Source organism: Tachypleus tridentatus, chromosome 1 (genome assembly GCF_004210375.1).
Source record: "Tachypleus tridentatus isolate NWPU-2018 chromosome 1, ASM421037v1, whole genome shotgun sequence".
NCBI classification, from domain to species: domain Eukaryota; kingdom Metazoa; phylum Arthropoda; class Merostomata; order Xiphosura; family Limulidae; genus Tachypleus; species Tachypleus tridentatus.
The window spans coordinates 53730385-53747326 of NC_134825.1; the positions used below are offsets into that span (position 1 = coordinate 53730385).

General features: G+C 35.0%; 1 long non-coding RNA gene across 1 annotated transcript; it reads left to right on the forward strand.

The window, feature by feature from the left end:
- Window positions 1-111: 111 nt before the first annotated feature.
- On the forward strand, window positions 112-3872 carry LOC143248984 (uncharacterized). Its single transcript, XR_013027313.1, has 2 exons — window positions 112-202; window positions 3716-3872. It is a non-coding gene; the product is annotated as an uncharacterized LOC143248984 (long non-coding RNA).
- The last annotated feature ends 13070 nt before the right edge of the window (window positions 3873-16942 follow it).

Below are 16942 nucleotides of genomic sequence, written 5' to 3' on the forward strand. Positions count from 1 at the left end.
CGAATAATTGCCACAGATAACAATTTAAATGACATGAAATGTCCAAAGTAAAGTTGCCACACGTATTGTTTAAAATACGAAGCATTCACAGTCATCACATGTGGCAATGTGGAAAGTTATCCGAGGGGCTCGAAACATGGCAAACCCTAATTTAGGTTTTCAGAAACAACTTCAAGACTTTGAGTACAGAAGAATTTCAGAAGTAAGTTGCCATACTGAATATGAAAAAGGACAGCAAAATAGTTGTTGCGTATAGTTCTTAAGGTATATAGAACTTTCAGAGGATACTGTTTATATGTTGATATGGAGGCACAAAAAACACAAGATAATATATGACAGAAGCACAACTTATGTATGGGAACCTCATCGAATAATTGCCACAGATAACAATTTAAATGACATGAAATGTCCAAAGTAAAGTTGCCACACGTATTGTTTAAAATACGAAGCATTCACAGTCATCACATGTGGCACGTAAAGCATGTAAAGCGTTAGTCGATAGATGTATGTATATTATTTAAAGTACCTGAAGGTTTTAGTTAATAGCTGTATCTTATTGAAAGTATTTAAAGCTTTTAGTTGATAGCTGCATGTTATTTAAAGTACCTAAAGCTTTTAGTCGATAATTTTATATATGTTATTTAAAGTATCTGAAGCTTTTAGTGGATAGCTGTGTGTATGTTATTTAATGTACATGAAACTTTTACTGGATAGTGGTATGTATGTTATTTAAAACACCTGAAGCTTTTAGTGGACAGTTGTATGTCTTTTAAAGTACCTAAAGCTTTTAGTCGATAGCTGTATGTTATTTAAAGTACCTGAATCTTTTAATAGATAGTTGTATGTATGGTATTTAAAGTACCTGAAGCTTTTAGTGGATAGCTGTATGCTATTTAAAGTACTTGAAGCTTTTAGTGGACAGTTGTATGTCTTTTAAAGTACCTGAAGCTTTTAGTCGATAACTTTATATATGTTATGTAAAATATCTGAAGCTTTTAGTGGATAGCTGTGTGTATGTTATTTAATGTACATGAAACTTTTACTGGATAGTGGTATGTATGTTATTTAAAACACCTGAAGCTTTTAGTGGATAGTTGTATGTTATTTAAAGTACCTGAAGCTTTTAGTGTATAGCTGTATGCTATTTAAAGTACTTGAAGCTTTTAGTGGATAGCTGTATGTTATTTAAAGTACCTGAAGCTTTTAGTGGATAGCTGTATGTTATTTAAAGTACCTGAAGCTTTTAATGGATAGTTGTGTGTATGTTATTTAAAGTACCTGAAGCTGTTAGTGGATAGTTGTATGTTATTTAAAGTACCTGAAGCTGTTAGTGGATAGTTGTATGTTATTTAAAGTACCTGAAGCTTTTAGTGGATAGCTGTATGTTATTTAAAGTACCTGAAGCTTTTAGTGGATAGCTGTATGTTATTTAAAGTACCTGAAGCTTTTAATGGATAGTTGTGTGTATGTTATTTAAAGTACCTGAAGCTGTTAGTGGATAGTTGTATGTTATTTAAAGTACCTGAAGCTTTTAGTGGATAGCTGTATGTTATTTAAAGTACCTGAAGCTTTTAGTGGATAGCTGTATGTTATTTAAAGCAACCTGAAGCTTTTAATGGATAGTTGTGTGTATGTTATTTAAAGTACCTGAAGCTGTTAGTGGATAGTTTTATGTTATTTAAAGTACCTGAAGCTTTTAGTGGATAGTTGTATGCTATTTAAAGTACTTAAAGCTTTTAGTGGATAGCTGTATGTTATTTAAAGTACCTGAAGCTTTTAGTGGATAGCTGTATGTTATTTAAAGTACCTGAAGCTTTTAATGGATAGTTGTGTGTATGTTATTTAAAGTACCTGAATCTTTTAATAGATAGTTCTATGTATGGTATTTAAAGTACCTGAAGCTTTTAGTGGATAGCTGTATGCTATTTAAAGTACTTGAAGCTTTTAGTGGATAGTTGTATGTTATTTAAAGTACCTGAAGCTTTTAGTGGATAGCTGTATGTTATTTAAAGTACCTGAAGCTTTTAATGGATAGTTGTATGCATGTTATTTAAAGTACCTGAAGCTGTTAGTGGATAGTTGTATGTTATTTAAAGTACCTGAAGCTTTTAGTGGATAGTTGTATGCTATTTAAAGTACTTGAAGCTTTTAGTGGATAGCTGTATGTTCTTTAAAGTACCTGAAGCTTTTAGTGGATAGCTGTATGTTCTTTAAAGTACCTGAAGCTTTTAATGGATAGTTGTGTGTATGTTATTTAAAGTACCTGAAGCTTTTAATGGATAGTTGTATGTATGTTATTTAAAGTACCTGAAGCTTTTAATGGATAGTTGTATGTATGTTATTTAAAGTACCTGAATCTTTTAATAGATAGTTGTATGTATGGTATTTAAAGTACCTGAAGCTTTTAGTGGATAGCTGTATGCTATTTAAAGTACTTGAAGCTTTTAGTGGATAGTTGTATGTTATTTAAAGTACCTGAAGCTTTTAATGGATAGTTGTATGCATGTTTTTTAAAGTACCTGAAGCTTTTAATGGATAGTTGTATGTATGGTATTTAAAGTACCTGAAGCTTTTAGTGGATAGTTGTATTTATGTTATTTAAGGTACTTGAAGCTTTTACTAGATAGTTGTGTGTATGGTATTTACAACACCTGAAGCTTTCAGCGGACAGCTGTATGTACGTTGTTTAAAGCCCCTGAAGCTTTTAGTGGATAGTTGTATGTTATTTAAAGTATATGAAGCCTTCTGTAGACAGTTTTATGTGTAGTATTTAAAGCACTTGAAGCTCTTAGTTGATAGTTGTTTATGCAGTTCTTGGAGCACGAAATATTTTCACACATTTAACACATCATATAAACACAAGAATTCTCAAATATATTGCATTTAATCTTAGACCCACTCTTACGAATTTTAGAACAACTTGCCAATTACTGCTATAAACATAAATCTTTATTTTGCTTGTATAAACACGCCTAGATTTTCCATGTGCAATTATATATATATATATGTGTGTGTGTGTGTGTGTAATGATTTTTATTACATAATAGATGGATATAATAATTATAACTTAATTCCAATTAACTCTTGTTATTTGATACATTGTTAAGACATACAAGTGCCATCTGTGACTATATTCACTTGTGCGATTTAGTGACGTAGATTTAAAAAAGGAGTACACGGTTTATATGGAAGTGAATTGGAGGGTTTCACTTGTATGTAGTTTTGGACCATTTTTCTTGTTTTTTATTATAATATTGTTTAACAAAAAAAGGGTTATATATAGGTTCGATATAGCTTCATGTGGTTTTTCGTGCTGATGGTCTATATATGAAATCATTTACCTCAACACATTCTCGATGCGTTTTCAAATGATTTAACAGGTTTTAAATATATCTATATTTATTGAAGTTCAAACCGTTTGGAGAGAAATTTCTGCAATTGCATATTTTCAGAGTAAACAGCGATTTTGTTATAGGCAGACTACTAAATTAGTGTATCAATAGAACCAAATCAGTACTTTTAAATATTCTATAACTATTGACTTAGAGCGTTAGTGTTCGCCCGGTATGAATTAATTTAATGCTATGTCAAATATTAGCAAATATACTGGAATAGCAATAGATTATGACATTTTTTACTTGCTTCTTTTATAAACGTTACGAAGTTTATGTTAGTGTACATATAACTAACACTTACGTTTCGTATGTTTATACAGGAAAGAAAACGATTGAGGTACAAATATTCGCATCAGTCGCTCGAGCAAGACGAAAAGATATGTCGGAAATTAGTGACGAACTATAACAAATAATCGAAAACTTTGAATACTCGCTTTTCACCACGTCAATAATAATAATAAAAAATTCTGAGGGTGATTCATCAAGTGTCCACAGAATCTTGTATGCGCTGTTAAATAACACTGGGGAACACTCATTTTATTGCATTTAAAAAAAGACCTTTCTATAGTCAATTTGAGTTTGTTGATTTCAAATCTGAAGTCGGTTTTTGTCTGCAAGCTACAGATTTTATGCAATTTGATATTTTTATTTATTTTTTAAGGCAGACCATTGCGTTTTCCTTTGGTCCAGTCTCGAAGCATTTCCTCACAATTGTGGCACACAACATGAGGAGCCCATTGCTTGTCTTGATCACCAAGATGAACTTCAAAATATGCCTTGTAGGCACGCTTGACAAACGAGGATATGTTACGTCTCTGACGATTGAGTGTGTAGCATCCACATATGTAGCAGAAGGCATCAGGCTTGTTTCTGCAATGATATCTATTTTTGGAAGCCATGCTTGATCTGAAAAAAAAGAAGAATGATCAAAATATTAGAAGCTATCTATATATATGGACGTGAAAATGCTTATACATGGTTTACGCAAGTTCACATTTGTACAATTTCATTAACCTCAAATTGCATACAAACTAGAGCTTGTAGAGAAAAACTAATTTCAGATTTGAAATCAGCGCCTAAAACTCCTTCAGAATCAGTTAAAATATCCAATGCAACTCAAAGTTACTGAAAAAGTGTTCCCCAGTGTAATTTGTTTGTTTGTTTTGGATTTCGCGCAAAGCCACACGATAGCTATCTGCGCTAGCCGTCCCTAATTTAGCAGTATGACTCTAGAGGAAAGGCAGCTAGTCATCACCACCCACCGCCAACTTTTGCGTTACTCTGTTAGCAATGAATAGTAGGATTGACCGTCACATTATAACGCCCCCAAAACTGAAAGGGCGAACATGTTTGTTGGGATGGAGAATCGAGCCTGCAACCTTCAGGTTGGAATCTAGTGCCCTGACCCCCAGGCCACGCCGGGTCACGATATTTAATAAGTTCCTCTGTCCTTGAAAAACAACTGTCAGAAATATTGTGGCATGTGGTAACCATGTAAACCATTCAAATATCTGTACAAAGTTCTATAAAAATAACTTTTCTTTTATCTTCATTTGTTAATAGGCTGTAATACCAATAAATATCAGCAATGCAAGACTTGTGAAATAATATAAATATTGCAATTGAACTTTAATTAAAATAATATATATATATTAAAAACTTATTATTCTTTGATGGCTCTCTCTACTGATAGATTTAAATATTCACTATTTTATTTTCAAGACAGACTGAAAGACAACAGAAATTGAATATCATAGCACAATGTATACTTATTTTTTTAAATGAAAAGAACAGCATATAACGCCATCTCTGGAACTCACTGGGAATAAAGATACCGTATTTTCCGGTTAATAAGCTGAGGTCAATTTTCAGCTCTAAAAATGAGGGTTTTTGCTTATTACCGCCCAATAAGCCGAAGCCATTTTTAAGAAGTGACAAGTTTCTTCAAAATGATTTCTTAGTCTCGTTTCAGCGTCAGCATGCATGTTGTGTGTGATCATTGGCGTTCTGTAGTAAAGCAGAACGTGTCGTATTGAGACAGAGATGGAATCAATATGTCATTCGTTATTGGCTCCACTCACTGTAATTAGGTAACCAATGAAATTCCAGAAACAACGTTTCACTGTAGTCTTAACGTGCTTTGCTGATGGGACAAAATTACCGCCTATAGTAATTTTCAAAAGAAAAACATTTCCTAAGAAGAAGAAATTTCCGAAAGGAGTGATCGGCCAATAAGCCGACCCCCAAAAATCAGGTCCAAAATTTAGGGTCAGAAATCCGGCTTATTAGGCGGAAAATACGGTAATTGTTAACGCCCCTCCTCCACAAAAAAGGAATGTCTTAAAAATTACAAGTTAAACGCCTATATATTAAAAAATATATCTAACTTCTTCCCATTGAACACTGATATTATCCAAATAAAAAGTGAGACGCAGACTTATTCCAAGTATCAATTAAAAATAGTTATTCTGGCCTAGAGACTGAAATACACCTATGGTGGCTTAGAAGTGTGTTTTATTATAGTAAAGCCACATCGAGCTATCTGCTGTGTCCAGCGAGGGGGAATCGAACCCCGGATTTTAGTGTTATAAATCCCTAGACTAAACCGTTGTCCCAGCAGAACACGTAGGAGTAAATCGTAGACACTTGGAATAAGTCTGCGTCTCACTTTTTATTTGGATAATATCAGTGTTCAATGGGAAGAAGCTAGATTGAGCAAACAGTATAGTACAGCTGATCATATTTTAATTTGAAATGTATTATTGATTTAAATATTCTCCGTGACAAACTTTGCATGCTGTCTCTTACTTTAGCAGTGATTGATTATAAAGAATGAAGATAGTCAACAACATCTTCCGCCAAATCTCAGACTACTTTTTTACTAATGAATAGTGGGGTCAACCATAACATTATAATACTCCTACAGCTGAAAGGGAAAGATATTTGGTGAAGAGGATTTGAACCTGTAACCCTCAGATTACGAGCCAATCACCAGGCCTTGCGGTCTTATTTTTTACCTGAAAACGGTTGGCTCTGTTTAACCGCATTGCTCTTTGGTGCAAACTATTAAAGCGGTGTATTAAATAGAATATAGTTAATGTTATTTATAACTTGTATTAGAATGATAGTTAATTATTAGTTAGATTTGCCTCGCAATTTGTGGAGTGTTCTTATAGTAATCCGTGATGACGAGAAAATCCACTTGTAGAGAATTATATATTTAAAAACGGCTGGTATAGGTAGAGAAAGCACTAGTGGAGGAGGAACCTCTAACCTTCAACCTTCAAACATGTGGTCAGCTACCGGTCAGTAACTCTTTCTTTCTTTGTGAACCTGACGATGACCGAAGAAGGTCGAAACGTCGTTCGCTTCTCTACTAGTGCTTTCTCTATACCAGCCGTTTTTAAATACATAGTTCTTATAGTAATATTGATGTTTGGTAAGAAAAATTCATTTACCCAGTTGCTTTTTCACTGTTCTTGAATGAGTTGGTTGAGATGATTTCAAAGGCTTATTACGGATTAACAAACCTCTCTGGCACGCTCATTTCCTTCAAGACACAAACAATATCGAGACTTACTTTTATTTATTATTTACTGCTAGTGATGTTATTCCGGTGCAGTCCCTAGCTCAACTTCAAGCTGCACTTAATGATATGTATTGCGAAATCTGGAATCTCGAAGTCGTTGCTTTCGAGTAGTTATTTTCGGTAAATATGAAGTCAAACACATTTTTTGCTCGTAATGGTGAAAAGCTCTTTGTTGCAGGTGATTGTACTCACTTCGATATCATGTTTTCATGTAATGTTTACTTTACAAAAACCAAAGTGTAACGTTTGACAAGCTAGAAAGAAACGTGTCTAACCCAAAGAAAAATCTTACAAAATGTGGTCGTTCAATTTACAGCCAGTAATAACTATTTGACAGCATGGTTGCATCTGTTCTTTCGTATACGTCGGAAGTCAGGGGTTGTAGAAGTTCTGAGATTTTTAAATCACAATTCCTGCAGCTTTTGAAGTTATTGTGTTTCAAAAGTAACTGTAGTGCTTATTGCGAATTAGCTCATTATCCAGACAATTTGTTTATCATAGCTAACTAGATGGTAGTTTTATGGAAGGTAATTTGTGATGAATTATTTGCCTTATAAAAGTTTGTTTCAGATGCACGAAAGAGAAAATTTTACTCTGAATGATCGTGTTTGGTTGAAAATACTTTGAATAATTGTACCTGGGGCATGTTAATTATCAAAGGTTGTCAAAGAAAGATTATTTGACTATTTGAAACACTTCTGGTGTGAAAAAAAACTTCTTCACCGAAATTTTTTAAATAAAGAGCCAGACATTGTTTTGAGAAGTATCTATGTATCTTATTTGTTGACATGTGGAGGTGTGTTATAACAAAGCCACATTGGGCTATCTGCTGAGCCCACCGAGGGAAATCGAACCACTGATTTTAGCATGGTATATCCATAGATTTACTGCTGTACCATCGGGGGGGGACACCTGTAGAGGTTTCGTAATCGATTTAGATGCTTAAACCATAAAATTATCGAAGATGATCATTTCTGGGATATTTTCAAAAATCCAAGGGCGATAGAATTCGAGATTTTTGTGAGCTGAGTAAGTTGTGCCACTAGTAATAAAGACCCAATTTGACTGGATTCCATTAATAATACAATTTTCGTTTTTCCATCTAACTACTATACACTCCAGTAACTAATCTTTCTCCAACTCTTACCAATTATTTTTTCGCTGTACTTCTGCAGAGCACCTTATTAAATCTAAATACATCAAATCCGTGACCATTCCTTCATTTATGTAACAATTAGGACCTTTAGAAAAAGATAACGTAATATATACTCAAGGTATATAGGACTTTTGGCGAGTCCATTTTGGCTTTCAAATGTGATATCATATTTCACCAATTGATTTTGTAAAGCTTCTGTCAGGCCTATAATTTCCAGGGCAACTGTCATCATTCCTCTTGAAAGTAGAAATAGCATTAGAAACTCTTCAGTCTGTAGGTATGCTCACTCACTTTAAGTTGTTTGCGTAACATGTATATAATGCATAACCAAAAATTGGTTTCTGAAAATCGACATAATACAATCAAATAATTTATATTAACAACAAAAATGTATTATAAAGTTTTATTTCCATAGATTATTATGAAAGGTGATACTTTTTTGCAAAATTTCAGGAGCTAGAGGAAAACTGTTGCCAAAAATATGGAACGTGACACATACACATATGGGTGAAGAAATGGAGAGCATATCTGCGAAGATATAGAGAGAGATCAATTTTGTCCTTTATTTCTAACATGGCAGCATATAATGAACACGTTGCTCAGTTAGCTCATGAATTCCAGTATCACTACACATTGGGAATAATTGACTGGTCATTTATAAAGGCCATAGTAATCCTCTGAGTGTTCTTATATAGTTGGCTAATTTTCAAGCAAGAAACAGCGTGTTTGGCTACCAAGTTATGCAGAATGTTGTCCCTCCTGTGGAATTTAAGTATCTATTATCTTTCTGTATTCCAGTCTTTATGGCTGGCATCAATCTATCTCTCCCATGTATCACAACATTGGTTGCGAATGAAGATGCTCTACTTGGGTGTGTGTGTGTTTTCATTTAGCAAAGCCACCTTGGGCTATCTGCTGAGTCCATCGAGGAGAATCGAACTCTTGATTTTAGCGTTATAAATTCGTAGACTTACCGCTGTACTAGCGGGGGAATTGCTATATTTGGACGAACAAGAATTTGTAGATATTAATAGTTAGAAAGTTAGTCATAGCCTGTTGGAACGTCTGCTTGATGAAAATTATCCCAGAAACAGCCTTGACCCAATTTTTTATGGATTCGGGGTTTTTGAAACTAGTGATGGGGGATGTAAATAACAAGATATTTGGTTGGAGAAAAAAAGACGATTCAAGAAGTGTGTGAAAAAAGAGACTTAGTCTTAAGAATATTAATCAACTGACCTAAGATTCTGTTTTATAAAGTATAATTTTTGCTGATTATTTGTAACTTTGACGTTATTAAACAGTGTTTAATTTAAAATTTAGTATAAGTAACAACAAATGACTGTTTGTTTGAAATTCGGCACAAATTATTTTAAACCAAAAATATCATACTTATAAATAGTTTAAGATGTTTATTTTTAAGATATTCCATGTCATTATGTAATAATGATGATACTATTACCAGTAAGTTTCGTATGGTACTGAGAAAAGGAGTACAAAATAGTGAGTTAGTGATCATATTTGTTATTGTTGAACGAAAGGGTGTTTAACATTAACAAGCAAATTTATTATCAAGTTATCCGTGAACCTGACGATGACCGAAGAAGGTCGAAACGTTGTTCGCTCCTCTACATAAAAGAATGCTCAATCCATACCAGCCGTTTTTACATATATATTATTAAGTTAGGCATATTTGACATTAGTCTCGGAATATCTGCTCAATTGTTTTTTTCTCCGTAAAGTTAGCCCTACAAGTGAAAGTATCTGTAGGAAACGTTATAAAAGAAAGAAGCTAATTCACTATCATTACACGATGTTAACTTTGCATTGTTTGTACCAAATAATCCAGAACCCATTCAAAGGTAAAACACGTTACAATATAGACAAGTGTTAGTATCTTGGTGAAAATAAAATTTTGACTAAATTTACATTTAAGATGACAGCCAGGACATGAAGCAAAAACGAAATTTGCTAGAGATAATGGAAAAGAAAAAAAGTTTATTGACGTAGGAAGAATCCAAAGATTATAAAGAAAGTATTAGGGAATTAAAAGAAGATCGAAAAGAAGTTTATAAAAAATTAAAATAATATTAAGAGAAAATAGATGATAACTTACACAAGGAGCTAAATAAAGAGATATAATATTTAAAGGAGCATTGAGAATAAGAATAAATCTTATTGAAGACAAGATCAATGCAGCTGTTGGAGATGTGCAGAGGAATTACAACACCAGTTTTGAAGAGGTAAAGAAAAGTTGTAAAAACGAAACTGAATTAGTACTTAAAGAAATCAGTGAGATAGTGAATAATATTACTGATAGGATAAAACACCTAAAAAAGGAATTGATAAATCCAAAGATCAAACCAGCCACATTTCCTTTGCACTTATGAAAGAATTTAAACTTAAGATGTCATAGTAATAAAATACAGCATAGGAGAATCCTTACTGTTAACAATACTGCTTTGCCATAGGTGACGACAGGTCCTTCTTCGAATATTCCAGCAGTGTCACTACCAGAAAAAGTTCAAGAACATTCTTTAAACAAGAAAACAAAGCACTATGATAGAAAAGTACCATTGAAAGCATATTAAGTTCAACTGAAAATAACTTCCAAAGTGAATAGGTGGAATAGTGAACAACAAGTTATTCTTTTTGCTGTCCATTTAAAAGAACCAATTTTAATGGTATTAAAACCACAACAAATATCCAGAATTGGCAGCTGTTTTATCCAATAAATCAGGAGGAAAATGTCAGAATTAAATATATGATGTTCCAGAGTAGAGTTTATAAGACGTTAGCTGAACTTACTGAAAATTTATAAAAGTTTGCCTAATTATCTTAACCCACTGCTCTGTAAAAAATAATGGATACATTGGCACATAGCCTATTTATAGATGTCATGATAGACATAAAAATGAGAAATAAACTGAATCTTTAAAGGGACCTCTCCACTTTGTGATGAAACATAGATCTATTAAAGACGTAATCTAAAAGTTGTAGTTTTATAAGATCAGCTAGTAAAGATAACTGTTATAAATATGTATATATAGCCGTTACAGTTTGTCAGAAATCAACGTTGTTTAATACACCAAAGAAACAATACTTTACAGACGAGTCTTTGAGCACAACCTTGTCAAAGAATAATAAAGCTAATCAGGCATTGGAAAAGTAGAAATTAGTTGGACTTATTGGCTAAGTTCTGCTGAAAATAATTCATCTTCCGTAAGTACATCAGGAAGTTTATTATTTAAAGGTTGTTCGTTTGTTGAATATTACTCAAAGCTACTTGACTGATATCTGTACGAGCTGTCCCTAATTTAAAAGTGGTAGACTAGAAAGAAAGAATCAATTCCATCATTACCTATCACCAATTTGTATTTACCTTTTACCTTTACGTTATAAGGCCCCTACAGATGAAAGGGTGAACATAATCAGTGATGGATGTTGTTGTTTGTAATTAAGTACAAAGCTACAAAAAGGGATATCTATGTTCTGACCTCAACGGGTATCGAAACCTGGATTTTAGCATTGTAAGTCTGTAGACATACTGCTGTTCTACGGAGAGGCTCAGTGATGGAATTAAATCTCGTGACTCACAGATTGCAAGTAGAGTGCCCTAACAGCCAGACCATGCCAGGCTAATTATTTAAAGAAGACAGTTCACAACTCAAAACATATATTGATGGGAGCCTTTGCATTATGTTGATTAACACTGCTTCTGTAGCTACAATAGTTCAACTTGATTTAGTAATGAAAACTAAAAAATTGCTTCCAGTGATGAAGAAAGAAGAGGGAGTGATGCAAACAGAAGGTGGACATAAAGTTCCCCTTACTGGAAGAATCTATAACCAAGTAATCCCTGTGCACAAGACCATTTACTACAGCTGAGATTGAACTACCAATGAAAATAGGGAGGGCAGTCACTCTACCATCCAGAAGTGAAATACTTACACTACAAATTATTAGGAATAACAAGTAGTGTCTAAATCATAGCATACCAAACACTCCAGCATGTCCTGATGAATTAATGGTTTTAACAAATTTTGTGAATTTCAATAATAAAAAATGTCATTATTAGGGTTATGAACACAACAAACCATAATACGTAAGTATGGGTTGGACATTGCAAAATGTGTAGCTATGTAACTAGCACTTGCATATCTGAGAACATCAGAGGTAATCACATTTGAGACAAAATTTAGGAAATTTGATGTCAAATACTCACATAAAAACAGCTTATCACTTCACAAGAGTTTTGGAGTTCTTACAGTTGACCAGTACAAAATATAACTTGCTCATTAAATATCAACATACCTTCTCTATTCGACCTCAGGATGTAGTGCAAACAAATACAATCTATTATAAGATTGATACTGAAAGTGCAAACCCATTACATAAGCCAGACAATTTTCACTTGCAAAACAGGCTGAGGTTTTCAAAGAGGGAACAAAAGTGACAGAAACAAGTACTCATCCTTGAACTTTACCTCCTGCACTTGTGAAAGAGGAGGATGGATTCACAAGACTATGCATGAATTACTTGAAGGTGAATGAAATAAAAAAAAGATGTCTGTACTAAGGATGAATTCTACTTTGGTTTTCAACAATGAATATTCATACTAGATACTGGCAATTGAAAATTTATGATGTAAGAAGTTATGAGAACCTTTACTGCAGAAAATGGATTATGATAGTTTGTTGTATTACAATTTGGATTATTTATGCAGCTGCTACATTTTCTTTGTGTACTACCTTGGAATGTCATACTTATCTACATGGATGACGTAATTATATAGACTTTAGATCATGCTTATGATAGGCTAAGAAAAGTCGTAGATCAGCTGAAGAAAGAGACATAAACTGAATTCCAAGAAGTGTGAACTGCTACATAAGTAGGTGTTTCTTGAAACACACAACACAGAAGGAATGTCTACAGGCCCATCTAAGATTGAATAGGTTCATAACTGGCCAACATTAAAGGGCTTACATGAGCTAAGTTGATTTATTGGACTGTACTCTTAATATCATTTACCAAATTGTGTGAAGTATATATTGTTCCTAAACCAGGAAGAAGAAACTCTATGAAACACTAAACAATGAATTTCTATTCATAATATGGGGTGCCTATGGAACTTCATTCAGATCAGGAATGGAACTCTTGCTCAATCTTGTTTGAAGAAATTTGTCAAATATACTAGAACCACAGCTTTTCATCCATATTCCAGTGGCAATATGGGAGATAAAACAAAACATTTTGAAATTAATTAGCCATTTATGTTGATGAACATAAAAAAAAATTAAGGTTTTGTTGTTTGGCGTTTCATGACGTAAAGCAACGAGGCATCTGCGCCAAACCAACTTCTAAAAAGATAAAATAACAGTAAAACTATTATAAAGTGTAAAAAGGAATAAAGTCAAAACAAAAAACAGTGGCGTAACGTCGGGTAAAAACTTACATAGAATTAAAAAGCCAATGGTCCTTACAAAATTAAAAACATTTTGAAGGTGGACAGTGTCACAATCGAAAATAAAATTGTCCAACGTCAGATAAAAACCCAGGGTAAAAATTCCTTAAATGGTGCCGTTACTCATGGTAATAACCATGACACAACAATAAAATGTGAGCTATTGTGACTTGAGCGTCACACAGACTACACATGGTGCATCAGTCCCAGATAAAAGAAAATGCTGAGTTAAAAAATTTTGAACAATGCGTAGTCTAGTTAGGACATCTTCTTCCTTCCGATCCTCACGGAAACATGACAGCCAAAGTCCAATAGAAGGTTTTTTTTCTGGAAAAGCGTGTCATGATGTTGCTCACTCAAAGTAGACTGACAACTGGTTCGAAGATGAGCTTTGAATACAGGGTTGTGGTCCATGTATGGAACAGGTACGGCAATGATACACCAGAGCAGACAGACTTAGCTGCTATATCAACAAGCTCGTTTTTGCGAATACTGACATGGTCTGGTATCCAGAAAACTGGATATAAGTAGGTGATAAAGAGAAATGGGCCAGTCGGTTCTGAATATTGACAAGAAGATGGTGAGAACTAGCATGAAGCAGATCCAGAGCCAGTAGAGAGCTAAGCGAGTCGGTATAAATAGAACAATTCGCGCACTACTTAGCTTCTATGTGATCCATGGCAAGAGAACGGCGTACAATTCAGCAGTGAACACAGAAACTGTAGAAGGGATTACGTATACAACCATTGAATAACAACAATCCATAGCAGAGTTCACAGAGCCACCTGACTTCGAACCATCTGTATGGATATGGAAGGATGGTTTGAAAGATGTTCGGCAAAGAGAAGACGGTACTTCCAATCGGGAGTATCCATTTATTCAAATAACAGAAAGAAAGGTCACACTTATGGATGGTAATAAACCATGGTGGTATGGGCTGATCAGTGGAGGGCAGGCCCAATTCAGTCAGCTGCACCTGGATACGAAGGCCAAGAGGAACAAACATGTCTAACTTAGAAAGGAAAACACAACCCCAGGTGGGATCCTGTGGTAAAGAACGAAGTTTTAAAGTATACAGTAAAAGCAGTTGCAAACAGTGGATGTGTAGAGAAGGTTCATGAGACTCGGTGTACAAACTCTGAACTGGAGAAATGTAAAAAGCCCATGTGCAAAGCCAAATCCCTAGATAGAGAATGGTTCCAACATATTCAAGGTTGAGGTTCTGGCAGAAGCATAGACCAGAGACCCATAGTCCAGTTTCGACTGAATGAGAGCTATTGAGTTCTGTAGCATAGAATATTGATCTCTTCCCCAAGAGGTGGAAGAGAGGACATAGAGGACGTTCAGTGTTCTTGTACACTTGACACATATCTACTTGATGTGTGGAATGAAAGTCAGCTTACAGTCAAATATAAGCCCCAAGAACTTTGCATCAGGAGCCACAGGAAGCACAACTTCACCGAGGTAGAGTTTGGAATTAGGGTGAATACCCCCTTGGTGACAAAGTGCAGTAAATTGTTTTAGAGAAAGAAAAGGTAAAACTATTTGATATGTTTTCTGCCCTCAGTAAATGATTGAGGCAAGTCTGTAGCTGCTACTCAATAAACCTCATGCTTGACAACTGACACGAGATGTGGAAGTTTTCGACATAGAGTCCATTTGTAACTGTAGAAGGGAATTGTTCAGTAGTGGCATTAATCTTTATAATGAAAAATGTGACACTCAAGGCACAGCCATGAAGAACTTCACATTCCAGTGGGAAAAAATAGGAAAGTGTTGAACCCACACGAAATTGGAGTCACTGGACCATTAAAATTTTCTGATAAAAATAGGCAACTGGCCTTGCAACCCATATGAGTGGAATCTCGCAAAATGCCATACCTTCACGTAGTATTATAAGGCGTCCCAACCTAAGAAAAACAGAAACAAGAAGTTGTTGCTTGGGAAAGGCTTCTCTGATTGACGTTTCAAGCCAAATAATGTGATCTACAATGGAGTGCTGTCGTTAAAACCCACACTGAGTGGGTAAGAGGAGGTTGTTTGATTCGAGGAGCCAAACAAGACGAATGTTAATCATCCTCTCTAAGATTTTACAGAGACAGCTCCTCAAAGCAAGTAGACAGTAGTATGGTAACTGTTCATTGAGAGCATTAAGGTCTAAATGGTCACAGGTATCTCCAAGAAACAGGTAGAGATAACAAATAGTGATGGTACTACCCAAGGAAATATGGATATCTACAGCATCCAAGGGCGTATAGAGTGTCAAAGCCAGAACGGGCACATGCTACTCATCCAGCTGCGCTACCCCTCCATGCACTTTTCCATCACACAATCTGTCATTTCTGTACAAAGAAAACTGTCGAAAGGTGACTATATAGGCAGATTTCAGAAACATTTCCTGTGAGAAGAGACACAGAGGATTATAAGAGCCAATCAAATCCTGAATGTCATCTATATTCGGACGAAACCTCGACACTTCCATTGTATCAAAGTGACCATTTTTATTTAGTTGGAGGAGAACTGGGTGAAGAGCCGTTCTGTTTGTAACCACGTTTTTTCTTTATTGGAAGGAGATCGATCTACCTCCATGGATTCTGCCCTTGGTCGAATAGACAGGTTTCCGTCTATGGACGAAGATTCCAGCAATTGTGGCCCTGAATAAATAATCGTTCTGCTTCTTGGACTCAGAGAAAAAGATGGATTCAAGGAAACACCTCAAACCAGAGCCAAATTAATCAGACCTGGGAAGACACCAGAAGGAGTGGTGGGGACAGAGATGGGAATAGACTCAACTTTTTTATCTATGGAGAGCAAAAGACTCTTCAGATGCTCTGCTGGAGATCCATAGAGGTCAATCTGCATTTCCACTATAGCAGTAGAATGGAGTACATCAGCATATGTCCGAGATGGTGTGGGGGACAATAATTCTGAAGTCTCTGAATAGACTTCAGTCTTCAAGCGCTGCACCTCTTTCTCCTACACCCTATTAAAGTAAGAGTGAGAAAGAGAGGTGTGAATTACTACAGTTAACATAGTGTGGTTCCAGTTGGCACTCTAAGTGTCGTGGTCTTTGCCACCACAGTGAGCACATGTTAAAGAACCATGACATAATGTCTTTGAATGACTGAACTACTGACGCTGGAAACATCTGAGAGGAATGGGAATGTATGGCCATACCTTATAGTTCATATAACGTGCCTTGACCATGGAAGGTAGACTTGGTGATGTAAACTCAAAATTAGAGCATTAAGTAGGCAGCATAATTCCATCCTTTTGAGTGGAGATTTGGTGCACTACAAAAACACCTTGGTTGGAAAAACCAGCGAGGATCTCAGACT